At 42.8% G+C, this 15,733-nt stretch overlaps 1 non-coding gene across 1 annotated transcript; it reads left to right on the top strand.

Annotated features, from left to right (window-relative positions):
* Positions 1–2,466: 2,466 nt before the first annotated feature.
* On the top strand, positions 2,467–2,573 carry LOC120255234. Its single transcript, XR_005534931.1, has one exon. It is a non-coding gene; the product is annotated as a small nucleolar RNA R71 (small nucleolar RNA).
* The last annotated feature ends 13,160 nt before the right edge of the window (positions 2,574–15,733 follow it).

The raw sequence follows: 15,733 nt of genomic DNA, 5'->3' as shown, positions 1-15,733 counted from the left end.
ATTCTCGGGAAAATCTGCCCAACTCTGCTGGAAGGCACACGCCCGTGTGGAAATTACCCACGGGTGTGCGCCAGTCGCATGGTGGTCCACAGGGGCAGCCGCACGCCCCTGTGTCCTCTCTGGAAGAGTTCACAGTACACACCCACGGGCGTGTGGAATTTCCACACGCCCGTGTGATTTCTCTAGATGACTTAGAAAAACCTGCAGGCTCTGCAGAACTAGCCTTAACATGTTTACACACTCAGAGCCTGCCCTATTGTGCAAAGTATACCAGATAAAAACCCAAAATAGAACTCAAACGACCAAACTTGGCCAATTCTCAACAAAACATACAATGAGTTCTTTTAAAAACCCACAATAAAATCGTAGCACAAGCACTCAAAAATTGAAACACCAACACTTAACAATTTATTCATGCAAACAAACTAAACTAAAAGTACGAAGAAAAAAAAAACAGTAAACACTTGGGTTGCCTCCCAAGAAGCGCTTGTTTAATGTCACTAAGCTTGACGTATCTTTTCTTACCTCACGGGGGTTCATGAATGAAGGTTGCCCTCTTACCCATAACTTGAAAGCATGATGAGCAAAGTCTCTTGAGGGTAGAGGGTGTACTAGCGGGCTTCGGACAACCAAGAAATTGTTCGTCCAACTCCCTTGGCTCATATACGTCTCCAACAGTCTTGGGGCATTTTCGGTGGCGTCTTCAAGCCCTCTTCATTTTACGGAGCACCTTCATCAAGATTCTCGGGGTAGATGTTTCCTCTCCAGTCGAACCAAGCATCAGTACTTCTTCATTGCTCTCCTCTTGGTCGAACAAACCTTCATCACGGATCCCGGTTGAACATTTCCTGTATATATTCATCAACAATCTCATCAGTGAGTGTCTAGAAAATACAAAGTGTCATCAAAAATCGAGAGAATGCCACATGGCTTGACAGAAAGGCGGTAAGTGAGCTTATCGTCTCGACTCTCAATGTGAGCTCTCCGCCCGTCCATGTCAATCAATGCTTTGGAAGTCCATCAAAGAATGGTTTCCCAAGTATCAAGGGTACCTCTGCATCCTCATCGACATCTAGCACTACAAAGTCAACCGGAAAAATATACTTGTCCACCTTGGCAAGCACGTCTTCAATGATGCCTCTCGGATGTCATACCGTTCGGTCCACCAATTGTAAAGTCATCCGAGTAGGCCTAGGCTCACCCAAACCTAGCTTTTAGAAAAAAGTGTATGGCATGACATTGATACTCGCTCCTGAATCCGCCAATGCCATTTCCTCACCTAAGTTGCCGATGTTACCGGGATAATGAAGCTTCCGGGTCCTTCTTCTTGTTCGGCATGTTCTTTTTGTAACACCGCCAAACATGAAGCATCAAGCACCCATCGAAGCACTCTCCTCCAATTTCCTCTTCTTTGGTCAATAGATCTTTAAGGAACTTCGCATACTTAGGCATTTGAGCTAAAGCCTCAACAAAAGGAATGTTGATGTGGAGTTCCTTGAACAAACTCAGGAACTTCTTATACTGTTCATCCCCTTGGTCGTTCTTCAATCGAGAGGGATAAGGGATTCTTCGCTTGAAAGATGGGGGTGCCACCTCTTTCTCTTTGTTTGCTTCCTTCTCAACCTCTACGACCTCAGGGTGCATGTTCTTTCGGCTTTTTACTCGGAAGCCGCCCTTCAACCTCACGACCACTTCTCAAAGCGATCGCCTTCACATGTTCTCTTGGGTTGGTTTCCGTGTTGCTTGGTAGACTCCTATGTGGCCTTTCGGAAAGAGATTTCACAATTTGTCCGACTTGATTTTCAAGGTTGTGCAAAGAGGCGGTGTGATTGCAAAGTGTAGCCTCGACTGATTCAAACCTTGTATTTGCCGATTGAACAAATCTAGCCAAGTGCTTCTCCAAATCCGTCATTCGGGTTTCCAAGCCAGAAATTCTGTTTTCCACTTGAGGGGCTTGTTGTTGTTATTGGAACCCCCGATGGCCCCATGGTCTTCTGTGGTCCTTGATTACTCCATGAAAAGTTGGGATGATTCTTCCAACCTGAATTGTAGGTGTTGCTGTATGGATTCCCTTGAGGTCTCATTCCATTAACTACAAAGTTGACATTCTCAACTGAAGAAACATCACCAATGACTATTGGGCAATCGGAGGGAGCATGTCCTCCACCATAACCGGTGCAATTGGTTACGGCCGCAACTCTATTCGAAGCTATAAGATCTAGCTTCTTACTCAAACTCTCCACTTGGGCCGCCAATGAAGTTACCGCATCAATTTCATGGAGACCGGCCACCTTTTTCTTCTTCCTCGCGTTCCAGTGGTAGCTATTTAACCCCATTTCCTCAATCAATTGACGAGCCTCATCGGGGGTCTTGCTACCTAAGGTACCTCCTGCCGCTGCATCCAAGAGTTGTCTTGTACCTGCATTCAACCCATTGTAGAAGGTTTGAACAATCATCCACTCCGGAAATCCGTGTTGCGGACACTTGCGCAGGAGTTCCTTGAACCGTTCCCATGTCTCAAATAGAGACTCCAATTCAAATTGCATAAAGGATGAGATCTCATTCCTAAGCTTGGCTGATTTTCCGGGAGGAAAATAACGTGCTAGAAAAGCTTTTACCATCTCCTCCCATGTAGTGATTGATGCCCTAGGCAATGAGTGTAGCCACTGTTTTGCTTTCCCCTTTAAGAAAAATGGGAAGGCTCTCAATTTGATGGCATCATCCGTCACGACGATTGATCTTCGACATGTCACACACCTCGAGGAAGCTCTCTATGTGACTGTTTGGATCCTCATCGGCCAAACCGTTGAATTGTGCGAGTCTTTGCAGCATATGGATGAATGCCGGCTTTAGCTCAAAAATTCGAGCTGTAATTGGGGGACGCACAATACTCGATTGTGTCCCCAACATTTGAAAGGTCCAGCATAATCGGATAGTGTCCGTTGTTGCTCATTACGTTCCGCCATGTTGTCGGATCCTTCTACTTCCAAATCAATTTGGATTAAGTCTGTTCTTGTACAGGTTCTTTCTCTTTCCTTCGAAGTGTACGTTCAAGCTCAGGGTCTCCATCAATCAATATTGATGGATTCCCTCGGGTCATAACCTGGAGCTGTACCAAAGAAAAAGAAAAAGAAAATCAGAAAAATGATAGAATAAGAAGATATGGAATAGAATGTGTGGTGAAATAGCTAAGAAAACAAAGTGCAAAGTATCTCTAAACGCCTAGCTCCCCGGCATCGGCGCGAGAAACTTGACAAGGTCTCCTTGCTTATATCCCGCAAGTGCACGGGCTTGTCGAAGTAATAATCCCGGGTGAGCGGGGTCGAATCCACAGGGAGTAGGGAGTGAAAATACTTAATTTGATTCTTAGCTATGTGGAATATCAATAGTGATAAGTGTGAAATTGATTCAATTCTCAACAATAATAGAACAAGTGAAAGAGCAAAAGTAAGAAGAGGGTAAGGCAATCGATAAAGAATGGGGTACTCGGATAATACTTCACCTAGGATGATCGCTTCAAGTGCAAGAACTCTCTATTATGCTTCCTAATTAATGCAATGGTGAGTCATGGAAATCCTTACATACATAGTCCCAAATCTAAGGTTGCCCACAGGGGCGAGTCCACGCCCTTGTGTGCTATCTGGAAAAATTCCCAAGTTTTTGCAAAACAACGCACACCCATGCATTAATTCTGCACAACCGTGCGATAATCATTAGGTCACTCACAGGGGCGAGTACACGCCCCTGTGCCTTCTCTGGATGAGCTCGTAATACAACCCCACGGGCATGTGGAAATTCCACACGCCCGTGCATTTACTCTGGATGACTTGAAAAACTCTGCAGGCTATGCAGAAATTTTCTGAACATGTTTACACATTTAGAGCCTGCTCTTTTATGCAACAATTATAAGTGAAAAACAATAGAAACAAGCTCAAACGAATAAATCTTCGCCAAATCCACATGAAAATACACGATGACACAGAAATCCACCAAAATGAAAACAACACAAGCATCTAAACATGAAGACACCAACACTTAACAAGTTATTCATGCAAAACAAAACTATGACTAGGAAAAACAGTAAACATTTGGGTTGCCTCCCAAGAATCGCTTGTTTAACGTAACTAAGCTTGACGTACCTCGTCTTACCTCATGGGGGTTCATAGATAAAAGTTGCCCTCTTATCCCCGGCTTGAAAGTATGATGAGCAAAGTTTCTTGAGAGTATAGGGTGAGTTGTCTGCCTTGGGATTACCTAGAAACTGTTCATCGTTCGGTTCGCGCACACCTCCAACAGTCTTGGAGTGTTTCCGATGGCGTCTCCTTGCCCCTTTCATCTGCCAGAGCACCTTCTTCAAGATCCCCGGGGTAGACGGTACTTCTTCAGTCGAACCAAGCATCATTACTTCTTCAATTTCCTCCTCTTGGTCGAACAAACCCTCATACGAGTCCGGATTGAACATTTCCAGCATGTATTCATCAGCATTCTCATTAGTAGTGTCTAGAAAAATACAAAGTATTATCAAAAATCAAGAGAAACGCCGCATGGCTTTTAGCAAGGCGGTATATGAGCTTGTTATCTCCGACTCTCAAAGTTAGCTCCCGCCGTCCATGTCAATCAATGCTTTTGGAAAGTCTGCAAGAACGGTCTCCCAAGTATCAAGAGTACATCCGCATCCTCATCGACGTCTAGCACTACAAAGCCAACCGGAAAAATGTACTTGTCCACCTTGACAAGGACGTATTCAATAATGCCCCTCGGATGTCTCACCGTTCGGTCTGCCAATTGCAAAGTCATCCGAGTGTGCCTAGGCTCGCCCAAGCCTAGCTTTTGAAAGAAAGTGTATGGCATGACGTTGATGCTAGCTCCTGAGTCCGCCAATGCCATTTCATCACCTAGATTGCCAATATTACATGGAATGATGAAGCTTCCCGGGTCTGTCTTCTTGTCCGGCATGATCTTTTAAAACACCGCCGAGCAAGATGCATCTAAAATCACTGAAGCACTCTCCTCCAACTTCCTCTTGTTAGTCAACAAGTCTTTCAAGAATTTCGCATACTTAGGCATTTGAGGTAATGCCTCAACAAAAGGAATATTGATGTGGAGTTGCTTGAACAAACTCAGGAACTTCTTGTACTATTCATCCCATTGGTCATTCTTCAATCTAGAAGGATAAGGGATTCTCGGCTTGAAAGGTGGGATTGCCACCTCCTTCTTTTTTTTCTTGAACCTTTCCCATGTCTCGAATAGAGACTCCTATTTCAACTGTACAAAGGATGACATCTCATTCCTAAGCTTTACAAATTTTCCAGGAGAGAAATTGCGGGCTAGAAAAGCTTCTACCATCTCCTCCCATGTAGTAATCGAGGCTCTAGGTAATGAGTATAGCCACTGCTTTGCTCTCCCTTTTAGGAAAAATGGGAAGGCTCTCAACTTGATGGCATCATCCGTCACCCTGTTTATCTTGAGCATATCACACACCTCTAGAAAGTTCTCTATATGACTGTTTGGATCCTCATTGGCCAAACCATTGAACTATTTGGATTGCTGCAACATGTGGATGAATGCTGGCTATAGCTCAAAATTCTGAGCTGTAATTGGGGGTCACATAATACTCAATTGTGTGCCCAAAATAGAGGGTCTAGCATAATTAGAGAGTGTCCTCTGCTCCTCATTCTGTTCTGCCATATTATCTGACCCTTTAACTTCCAAATCAGCTAGTTAGATTATTCTTCGACAGGTCCTTTCCATTTTCTTCTAAGTGTTCTTTCAAGCAAGGGATCTCCTTCAATCAATATTGAGGGGTTCCCTCGGGTCATCAACCTGAAGCTGCATAAAGGAAAGAAAACAAATCAGAACGATGATAGAGAAGAAAATGTGAAATAGAATGGACAAAGGAATAGCTAAGGAAACAAAAGTGCAAAGTATCTCTAAATGCCTATTCCCCAACAACGGCGCCAAAAACTTGACACGGCTCCCCGCAAGTGCACGGAGTTGTCGAAGTAATAAATCCCAGGTGAGTGGGGTATCGTATCCACAGGGAAAAGGGAATAAAAATACTTAATTTGCTTTTTAACTATATGAAAGAATGAATAGTGATATGTGTGACAAGATTCAATTCTCAAAAGTAAAACAACCCGAAAGAGAGCAATAGTAAAGGAGAAGGTAAGGCAAATGATAAAGATGGGGGCCCAGGTATTGATCCGCCTAGAAAAACTGTTTCAAGTGCAAGAACTCTCTATTATGCTTCCTAACTAATGCAATGGTAAGTCAGGCACATCCTTTAATGCATGGCCCCGAATCTAGGGTTAACCAAGCCTAATCCTCTATATGTCCCAGAGGAGAGGTTGAACAACCTCTCAACCTCGCACTCGTAAGAAGGATTGCATTAAGCTCTGGGGATTCCAAGTGATAAATCTCTTACTAATTGTAGACCAAACCCTTGGTCCAGAAGAAAGGTCCCTAACTACAATTAAGCCCTAGATGCTAAAATCACCTCAACGCTTCACTCCGTTGCACTCGCAACTAAACCACCAGCGGAGGGCCATCCCTTAGCTCATTCGCTCTATTATGGCCTCTAAGAACTGGAGGAACAGAGGTAGAATCTATCAAACTGGAGGGGAAAGTGGACGCTCCTGTAACTCTCGACTCACCCTCTCAACCCTCTCCAATCAAGTTTGTCTAACTCTCGTGGTGTGTCACTCACTCACAAGGGTTACCACATGAACTCTCAATCCTAGTGTCACTCTAAGGGAGTATTCAAACAATCAAACATTCAAGATTGGAACTCACAATAACATCAATTAATTGAAAGCATAATAAAAAGATTCAATGAAACTAATACATCCTAGGATTCACAAATACCCAAGAATCCACTAGGGGTTCAGCTCTCCATGGAGCACAATACAAACGATAATGAAATCAAATTTAAAAGAAAACAATCCATAGGAAAACCCCTTGATAGTCGTGGCGATGGTCTTGTAGAGAGTCCTATACTCATCGCAAGATCCCCTTGTCCGGTATAAGATACGCCTCGCCGAATCAATCCTACGGAGGCTCTCTTACCAACCTTCTTCCAAAGAGATGACGATGTCGGAGTTGTAGAACCTCTCCAAATCCCTAGCCAATACCTCTCAAAACCATAGCTGTAGCCCTCTCTCAAGTTGGGGAAAAGATGGAGAAAAGAATGTTGAAATCGGGGCTGAAATTGGCCTTAAATAGGGTTGGAATCGGGATTCCACACGCCCCTGTGGATATTCCACTTGGGCCTGTGGAATTAACTCACTAGCGTGTGGAATTACCACATGCCTGTGTGGCTCCTATGTTTTGCTCCTTCTTCGGACGGCTATGGACAATAACTGCTATAGTGATTTGTTAAAGTGATTGCTACAGTAGATCATCTTGGTTCTTCAATAAATGGTCACGTTGGTGGAGATCTTGCTAAATATGCACAAGCCGGAATACTAGGATGTCACTGCCTTCGTGCCCCTCCGAATCATTGCCTTGGCAAGTTTTGACACATTACATCAGATCTTAGAGCGAGACGTCAGCTCATTCTTTGTCCTGTGGTCGAGGACTCCTCAAGCCCTCTTGGCATCTCTGGCACCTCCATCCCCTATTCCAACACCAGTTGACCCACCATGTACTTCATCCACAACAGCAGCAGCAGAGGTAGAGGACGACATCAACACTTGACTTTATATTTTATTTTATTTTCCTCGTCTTTTACTTTCGCATTTTATTTTGGACTTGTACACTCAGAAAGGACTCTCCTTATGAGTTTATCTCTTATTTTGTTATCTCGAGTTGTATTCCTTCGTCTTTTATATACTAGAGTTGCTTTATTTTTATTGAGTTTCACTAAACCCCCTCGTGTATGCGTGCAGATGGTCTTGTCATTATGGGAATTGAGACTTTGTCATGGGCACGGCCAAGGTGTTTGGGCACTTGGCCATGTGAGCTTCACAACCCGTTGCAACAACACTCCAATGGACTTAGCTTTATCAAATGTAACACTAGGAGTCAGGGGAGTATTGTTTTGATTGCTTCTCCCATATCTGAATTCAATTGATTTACATTATGAATGAGCTTGCATGTGTACATTGGAGACAATGTAAAACTTAAGTGTGGCGCGAGTTTCATAGTGCACGCATCTCTTTTATAGTAGTTTTGATTGACATACATGCTCACATAGCCAATGGTGGTTTACATTAGTTGCATTGATTGTATTCTTGAGTTTAGGAGAATTTTTAACATTGAATATTTTCATGCTCTAGTTTTTGCTTGAATTTCTAGGAATTTTTGCCCGATTGACACTTATTGCACTACTCACTCTTTGAACTCTTTTGGAAACTCATGTTTGATGTATAAGGGACTAGTTATAGTTGTATCTTGTGTTAATTCTGAAAAAAAAAGGGAAAATGAAAAGAAAGAACAAAATAGTTTTGTTGTTTAGTTGTGCTTATTGGGTGAAAAGAGCTACCACCTATGATGTATGAAGCTACTCTCATAAGTCAGATACTAGTTATGCCCTAACGAGCGAAAGACCTATCTCATGGGATGTGTGAAAGCTACCACCCCGGTAGAAAGAGCTGCCACCTCGAAAGTGTTAAAGCCACCTTAGCGGCCGCTTTGGAAAAGGGCTACCTTAGAGGATGTGTGAAGCTACTACCCTTTTTGAATTTTTGTTAACATTTGTAGATAAATAAGTCCCTTGTACATAGAACTTTGAGGAGTGTACTTTGGGTTGACTTGAGTGAGTTCACACACTTACACAATTTTGGGTTTGTCGTCCTTTTTTATTCAAGTTTTTAGCTAGAGCATTGATTTTTCATATTTAGTGTTGAAATTTCCCGTACTTGTAGAATGCAATCTTTGTATGCTTTGGTGAACCTAAGGACAAGCACTTCCAATGTCTCCTTCATCTATGCATATAATGTTTTAATCTTTGGTTGAGGACAAGCAAAAGCTTAAGTGTGGGGGAGTTTGATAAGTGCTTGTCCGATAAGAATACGAAGTGTTCTTTCCTTGTGTTGAGCATTACTTTTCTCGAGTTTTAACGCTAATATCGGTGTATTTATTTTACTTTTATGCAAGTAGAGTTGTGAGGCCGATTATGATAGAAAGAAGCCAATGTGGGTCATAATGCACTATTTTTGGAGGAAATCTTGCTAAAGGTTCAAACGCAAAGACATAGGTCGGGTTCCAGATGCAGGAATGTGTGCCAACCTCCTCGTACTTGAGTTAGGACTACTATTTAGAGGGGCACAAGGGCAGTCACATTCAAGCATTCTGACTTGTGCATATAGAACAAGATCTCGACCAACATGTGCGTTATTGAAGAAGCAAGGTGATCCATGACGTAAACATATGCCCGTTTGCATTACCTCGATCAAAGTATGGATACAGGAGTATTTCAGGTTGGTACTGTAGCATGGTACTATAGAAAACAATGTAGCAAAGATATTGTAGCAGCACTATTTAAAGCCAGCCGAGAAAATAGGAAAACAGAGAATCCACACGGGCGTGCGGAAATTCCACACGCCCGTGTTAAAAATCAATAGGGGCGCCCACACGACTATGTGGATTCCCAATTCCAGCCCTTTAAAAGCTGATTTCCAATCCGATTTTAGCATTCTTTTCTCCATCTTTTCCCCAACATGAGAGAGGGTGGGGACTAGAGTTTTGAGAGGTATTGGCTAGGGCTTTGGAGAGGTTCTATAGCTCCGACATCGCACGCTGTTTGGAAGAAGGTTAGTGGGAGAGCTTTCTTCGGCACCGATCCAGCGAGATGTATCCTAGGCCGGACAAAGGGTTCCTTGTGACGAGTATAGGACTCTCCACAAGACCATCACCATGACTAATGAGCAGGGTTTTCTATGGATGCTTTATTTTTCCATTCGATTTCATTGATTGTATCTAGCTCCATGGAGAGCTAAACCCCTAGTGGGTACATTTGTATTTGTCAACCCTAGGATGTATTCGTTTCATTGAACCTCTTTCTTATGCTTTCAATTAATTGATGTTTATTGTGAGTTCCAATCTTGGAGACTAGATTGTATGAATACTCCTCTGGAGTGACACTAGGGTTGGGAGTTCTTCTTGGTAACTCGTGTGAGTGACTGACACACCATGAGAGTTAGACAAAGCTAGATTGGAGAGGACTGAGAGGGTGAGTCGAGAGGTAGCTGAGTGTCCCTTTTCCCCTCCGGTGTGATCTATGCTACCTCCACATTCCAAGAGTTCTTTACGGCCATAGTAGAGTGAATAGGCTAAGGGATGACCTTCCGTTGTGGCTTAGTTGCGAGTGCAACGGAGTGAAGTGTTGAAGTGATTTTAGCATCTAGGGCTTAATTATGGCTAGAGATCGTTCACCTGGACCAAAGGGTTAGGTCTATATATAGGAATTGGGTTTATCACTTGTAATCCCTAGAGCTCATTGTAATTCTATGCGAGTGCGAGGTTGAGAGGTTATTTAATCTTTCCTAGGGACATGTATAGAGTTCGGCATGGTTGACCTTAGATTTGGGATCATATAATTAAGGATTTCCATGACTCACTGTTGCATCAATTAGGAAGTATAATAGAGGGTTCTTGAACTTGAAATGATTGTCCTAGGTAGATCAATATCCGGGTACCCCATCTTTATCGATTGCCTTACCTTCTCCTTTACTTATGCCTTCTATCTTGTTGTTTTTATTTTCATTATTTCATATTTTGTCACACTTATCACTATTCATCTTCCACATTAGTTAAGAAACAACTCAAGTGTCTTTATTCCCTATTCTCTGTGGATACGATACCCACTCATCTGGGATTATTACTTTGACACCCATGCACTTGGGGTTTACACGCATATACGGACGTGTCAGAGACATCCGAGGTGCATCACTGAAGACGTGCTTGTCCAAGTTGACAAGTATATATTTCCTGTAGACTTCATAGTGTTCGTCGTCGATGAGGATGCGGATGTTCCTTTGATACTTGGGTGTATTTATGTTACTTTCATGCAGGTAGGGTTGTGAGACCAATTATGAGAGAAAGAAGCCAATGTTGGTCATAATACACTAATTTGGAAGAAATCTTGCTAAGGTTCAAACGTGAAGGCATAGGTCGGGTTCCAGATGCAGGAATGTGTGCCAACCTCCTCGAACTCGAGTTAGCACAACTATTTGGAGGGGCACAAGGACAGTCATATTCAAGCATTCTGACTTGTGCATATAGAACAAGATCTCTATCAACATGTCCGTTATTAAAGAAGCAAGGTGATCACCAACGTAAATGTGTGCCCGTTTGCATTACCTCGATGAAATTATGGATTCGGGAGTATTCCAGGCCGATACTGTATGAGGGTATTGTAGAAAACACTGTAGCAAAAATACTGCAGCAGCACTGTTTACAGCCGCCCGACAAAATAGCAAAAAAGAGAATCCACACGGGCGTGTGAAAATTCCACATGTCCGTGTAAAAAAACAACAGGGGTGCCCACATGGGCGTGTGGATTCCCGATTCTAGCCCTTTAAAAGCCGATTTCAGCCCCGATTTCAGCATTCTTTTCTGCATCTTTTCCCCAACTTGAGAGAGGGCGGGGAATACAGTTTTGAGTGGTATTGGCTAGGGCTTTGGAGAGGTTTCATAGCTCTGACATCGCGCACTATTTGGAAGAAAGTTAGTGGGAGAACTTTCTATGGCACCGATCCGGTGAGATGTATCATAGGCCAAACAAAGGGACCCTTGCGACGAGTAGAGGAATCTCCACAAGACCATCGGGATGATTAACGAGGAGGTTTTCTATGGATGCTTTATTTTTCCATTCAATTTCATTGATTGTATCTGGCTCCATGGAGAGCTAAACCCCTAGTGTGTACTTGGGTATTTGTCAACCATAGGATGTATTCGTTTCATTGAACCTCTTTATTATGCTTTCAATTAATTGATGTTTATTGTGAGTTCCAATCTTGGAGACTTGATTGTATGAATACTCCTCTAGAGTGACACTAGGGTTGAGAGTTCTTCTTGGTAACTCTTGTGAGTGAGTGACACACCATGAGAGTTAGACAAAGCTAGATTGGAGAGGGTTGAGAGGGTGAGTTGAGAGGTAGCGGAGCGTACCCTTTCCCCTCCGGTGTGATCTATCCTACCTCCACATTTCAAGAGTTCTTTGCGGCCATAGTTGAGTGAATGGGCTAAGGGATGACCTTCCGCTTGGGCTTAGCAACTAGGGCTTAATTGTGGCTAGGAATCTTACACCTGGATGAAAGGGTTAGGTCTATACATAGGAATAGGGTTTATCACTTGGAATCCCTATAGCTCGTTGCAATTCTATGCGAGTGTGAGGTTGAGAGGTTATTCAATCTCTCCTCCGGGACATGTATAGAGTTAGGCATGGTTGGCCTTAGATTTGGGATCATGTAATTAAGGATTTTCATGACTCATTATTGCATCAATTAGGTAGTATAATAGAGGGTTCTTGCACTTGAAACAATTGTCCTATGCGGATCAATATCCGGGTACCCCATCTTTATCAATTGACTTACCTTCTCCTTTACTTGTGCCCTCTATCTTGTTGTTTTTATTTTCGTTATTTCATATTTTGTCACACTTATCACTATTCATCTTCCACATTAGTCAAGAAACAAGTTAAGTGTCTTTATTCCCTACTCTTTGTGGATACGATACCCACTCATATGGGATTATTACTTCGACACCCGTGCACTTGCGGTTTACACGCATATATGGATGTGTCAAGTTTTTGGCGCCGTTGCCGGGGAGTAGGCATTTAGTGATACTTTGCACTTTGTTTTCTTAGCTATTCATTCATTCTATTTCATATCTTCTTTTCTATCATCGTTCTAAATTTTTTTTGTTTAGTTACAAAAATGATTGAAATACCTGAGTTATTCGACACTATCACAGGAATGGTTGAAAGTGTGAAACAAAAGGTTCAATTGTTTGTAGTAAAGGATACACCGTGTCGTTTCTTGCAAGAGTCGTATAATGTTCAATAGCCCATAGAAGAACCAGTTGAAGATTATATTCCCAGAATTCAAGAATGAAACTACGAACTAGATAATGTGTTAGATCAGTTTGAGAGATCTACATTGGGATCAATGAATTATTACTTAGAGGAAAGTCTGGAGAAGGTCCTAGCTCAATTTGATTCATCTTATCATGAAGAAAAGAAGGAACTTTTCTCTTTGGGCGTGTCAATATCAGGATGGGAGAGTTGTGGAATGAAAGCATTGTTTGCCGTAGAAGACCACACAAAAACAAATTTACAAGTAGAAGAAGGGGAGAATGATCGCGAGCGTGATGCGAAGGATTTTGAGGAGGCCCGACAAATTGAAGGAGAGTAGGCTGCGCCCTTCGATTAACGAACCACTAGAACTTGAGCATAAAACCTTACCAGCGTATTTAGTGTATGTGATCTTATCATCTCCAACCCTCAGTGTCAACTGCCCGCTGTTATCTTATCATCTCCAACCCTCAGTGTCAACTGCCACTGTCTATGTCGATCAATGCCTTCGAAATTTCCAGGAATGCCTCCTAAGTATCAAAGGAACATCCGCATCCTCATCAACGTCCAACACCACAAAATCTACAAGAAATATATAGTTGCCAACTTTGACAAGCACATCTTCAATGATGCCCCTCGGATGTCTCATTGTTCGGTCCGCCAATTGTAATGTCATCCGAGTGGGCCTAGGCTCTTCCAAGCCTAGCTTCTGCAAGAAGGCATATGGCATGACGTTGATACTGGCCCCTGAGTCCGCCAATTCCATTTCTTCACCCAAGTTGCTAATGTTGCACGGAATGATGAAGCTTCCTGGGTGTTTCTTCTTGTTCGGCATATTCTTTTGCAAGACTGCCGAGCAAGACACATCTAGAATCATGGAGGCACTCTCCTCCAATTTGCTCTTGTTGTTCAACAAGTCCTTCCAGAATTTTGCATATTTAGGCATTTGGGACATCGCCTCAACAAAGGGAATATTGATGTGGAGTTGCTTGAACAAACTCAGGAACTTCTTGTAATGTTCATCCGCTTGGTCATTCTTCAATCTAGAGGGATAAGGGATTCTTGCCTTTAAAGGTGGGGCCACCACCTCCATCTCTTTGACTGCTCCCTCCTCAACCTGTATGACCTCGGTTGCATCTACATTAGATTTCTCACTCGGAAGCCTACCCTCAACCTCACGACCACTTCTCAAAGTGATCGCCTTCACATGCTCTCTCCGTTTGGTCTCGGTATTACTTGGAAGCTTCCTTGTGGTCTCTCCGATAGAGACTTGGTAATTTGCCCCACTTGATTCTCAATATTGTGCAAGGAAGCGGTGTGGTTGTGAAGTGTAACCTCGACTGATTGAAACCTTCTATTTTATGATTACACATATCTAGTCAAGGCCTTCTCTAAATTGGTTATTCGGGTCTCCAAGCCTGAAACTCAGTTCTCCATGTTCGGGGCTTATTGTTGTTGGAATCCCGGCGGTGCTCCACAAAAAAATTGGATGATTCTTCTAACCTGGATTGTAGGTGTTGCTAAATGGATTCCCTTGGTTCCTCATTACATTACCCATAAAGTCGACTTTCTCCACTGAAGATGCATCACCAATAGAGATCTGGCAATCGAATGGAGCATGTCCTCCACCATACCCGGTACAAGTAGTCATGGCCACCACCCTATTAGAACTTAGAAGGTCTAACTTCTTGCTCAATGATTACACTTGGGCCGCCAAAGAGGTTACCAGATCTATTTCATGGAGCCCGCCCACTTTATTTCTTTCCCACGCATTTCATTAATAACTATTCATGGCCATGTCTTCCACTAACCTTTGGGCTTCTTTTGAGGTTTTACTCCCCATTGTACCTCCTGCGGCGGCATCTAGCAATTGCCTTGTACTCGGATTTAACCCATTGTAGAAGGTTTGGATAATCATCCATTCGGGAAATCCATGTTGTGGGCACCTCCGCAAAAGATCCTTGAAACGCTATTTCTCAAACAATGATTCCAACTCCATCTGTACAAATGAAGATATCTCATTGTGAAGCTTGGCCGACTTCCCCGGAGGAAACTACCTAGAAAGAAAAGCTTCGACCATCTCATTCCAAGTCGTGATGGAGGCTTTGGGCAAGGAATAAAGCCAATGTTTGGCTATTCCCTTGAGATAGAATGGGAAAGCCCTCAATCTAATAGCATCATCCGATACACTATTAATCTTCAGCATATCACAAACTTCCAAGAGGTTCTCTATGTGGTTGTTTAGGTCCTTATCGGCCAAACTGTTGAACTACGCTGACTGCTGAATCATTTGGATTAATGCCGATTAATCAGAAAGTGTCCTCTATTTCTCATTCTGTTCTGCCATATTATCTAACCCTTCAACTTCTATTTCAGCTTGATTAGACAATTCTTGCACAGGTTCTTTTCCCCTTCTTCTGAGTGTATGTTCAAGTTCTAGATCTTCTTTAATCAATGTCGAAGGACTTTTGGTCATAACCTTGAGCTACACCAAAAGAAAGAAAACAATTCAGAACAATGATAGAAAAAAATGTGAAATAGAATGAATGAATGAATAGCTAAGAAAACAAAGTGCAAAGTATCTCTAAACGCCTACTCCCCGGCAACGGCGCCAAAAACTTGACAACGCCCCTTGCGTATGTCCTACAAGTGCATGGGTTTGTCGAGTAATAAAATCCCACGTGACTGGGTATCATATCCACAGGGAGTAGGGAATAA

The sequence above is a fragment of the Dioscorea cayenensis genome, unplaced genomic scaffold (genome assembly GCF_009730915.1).
Source record: "Dioscorea cayenensis subsp. rotundata cultivar TDr96_F1 unplaced genomic scaffold, TDr96_F1_v2_PseudoChromosome.rev07_lg8_w22 25.fasta BLBR01000906.1, whole genome shotgun sequence".
NCBI classification, from domain to species: Eukaryota; Viridiplantae; Streptophyta; class Magnoliopsida; order Dioscoreales; family Dioscoreaceae; genus Dioscorea; species Dioscorea cayenensis.
This window is presented reverse-complemented; position numbering and strand designations above follow the sequence as displayed.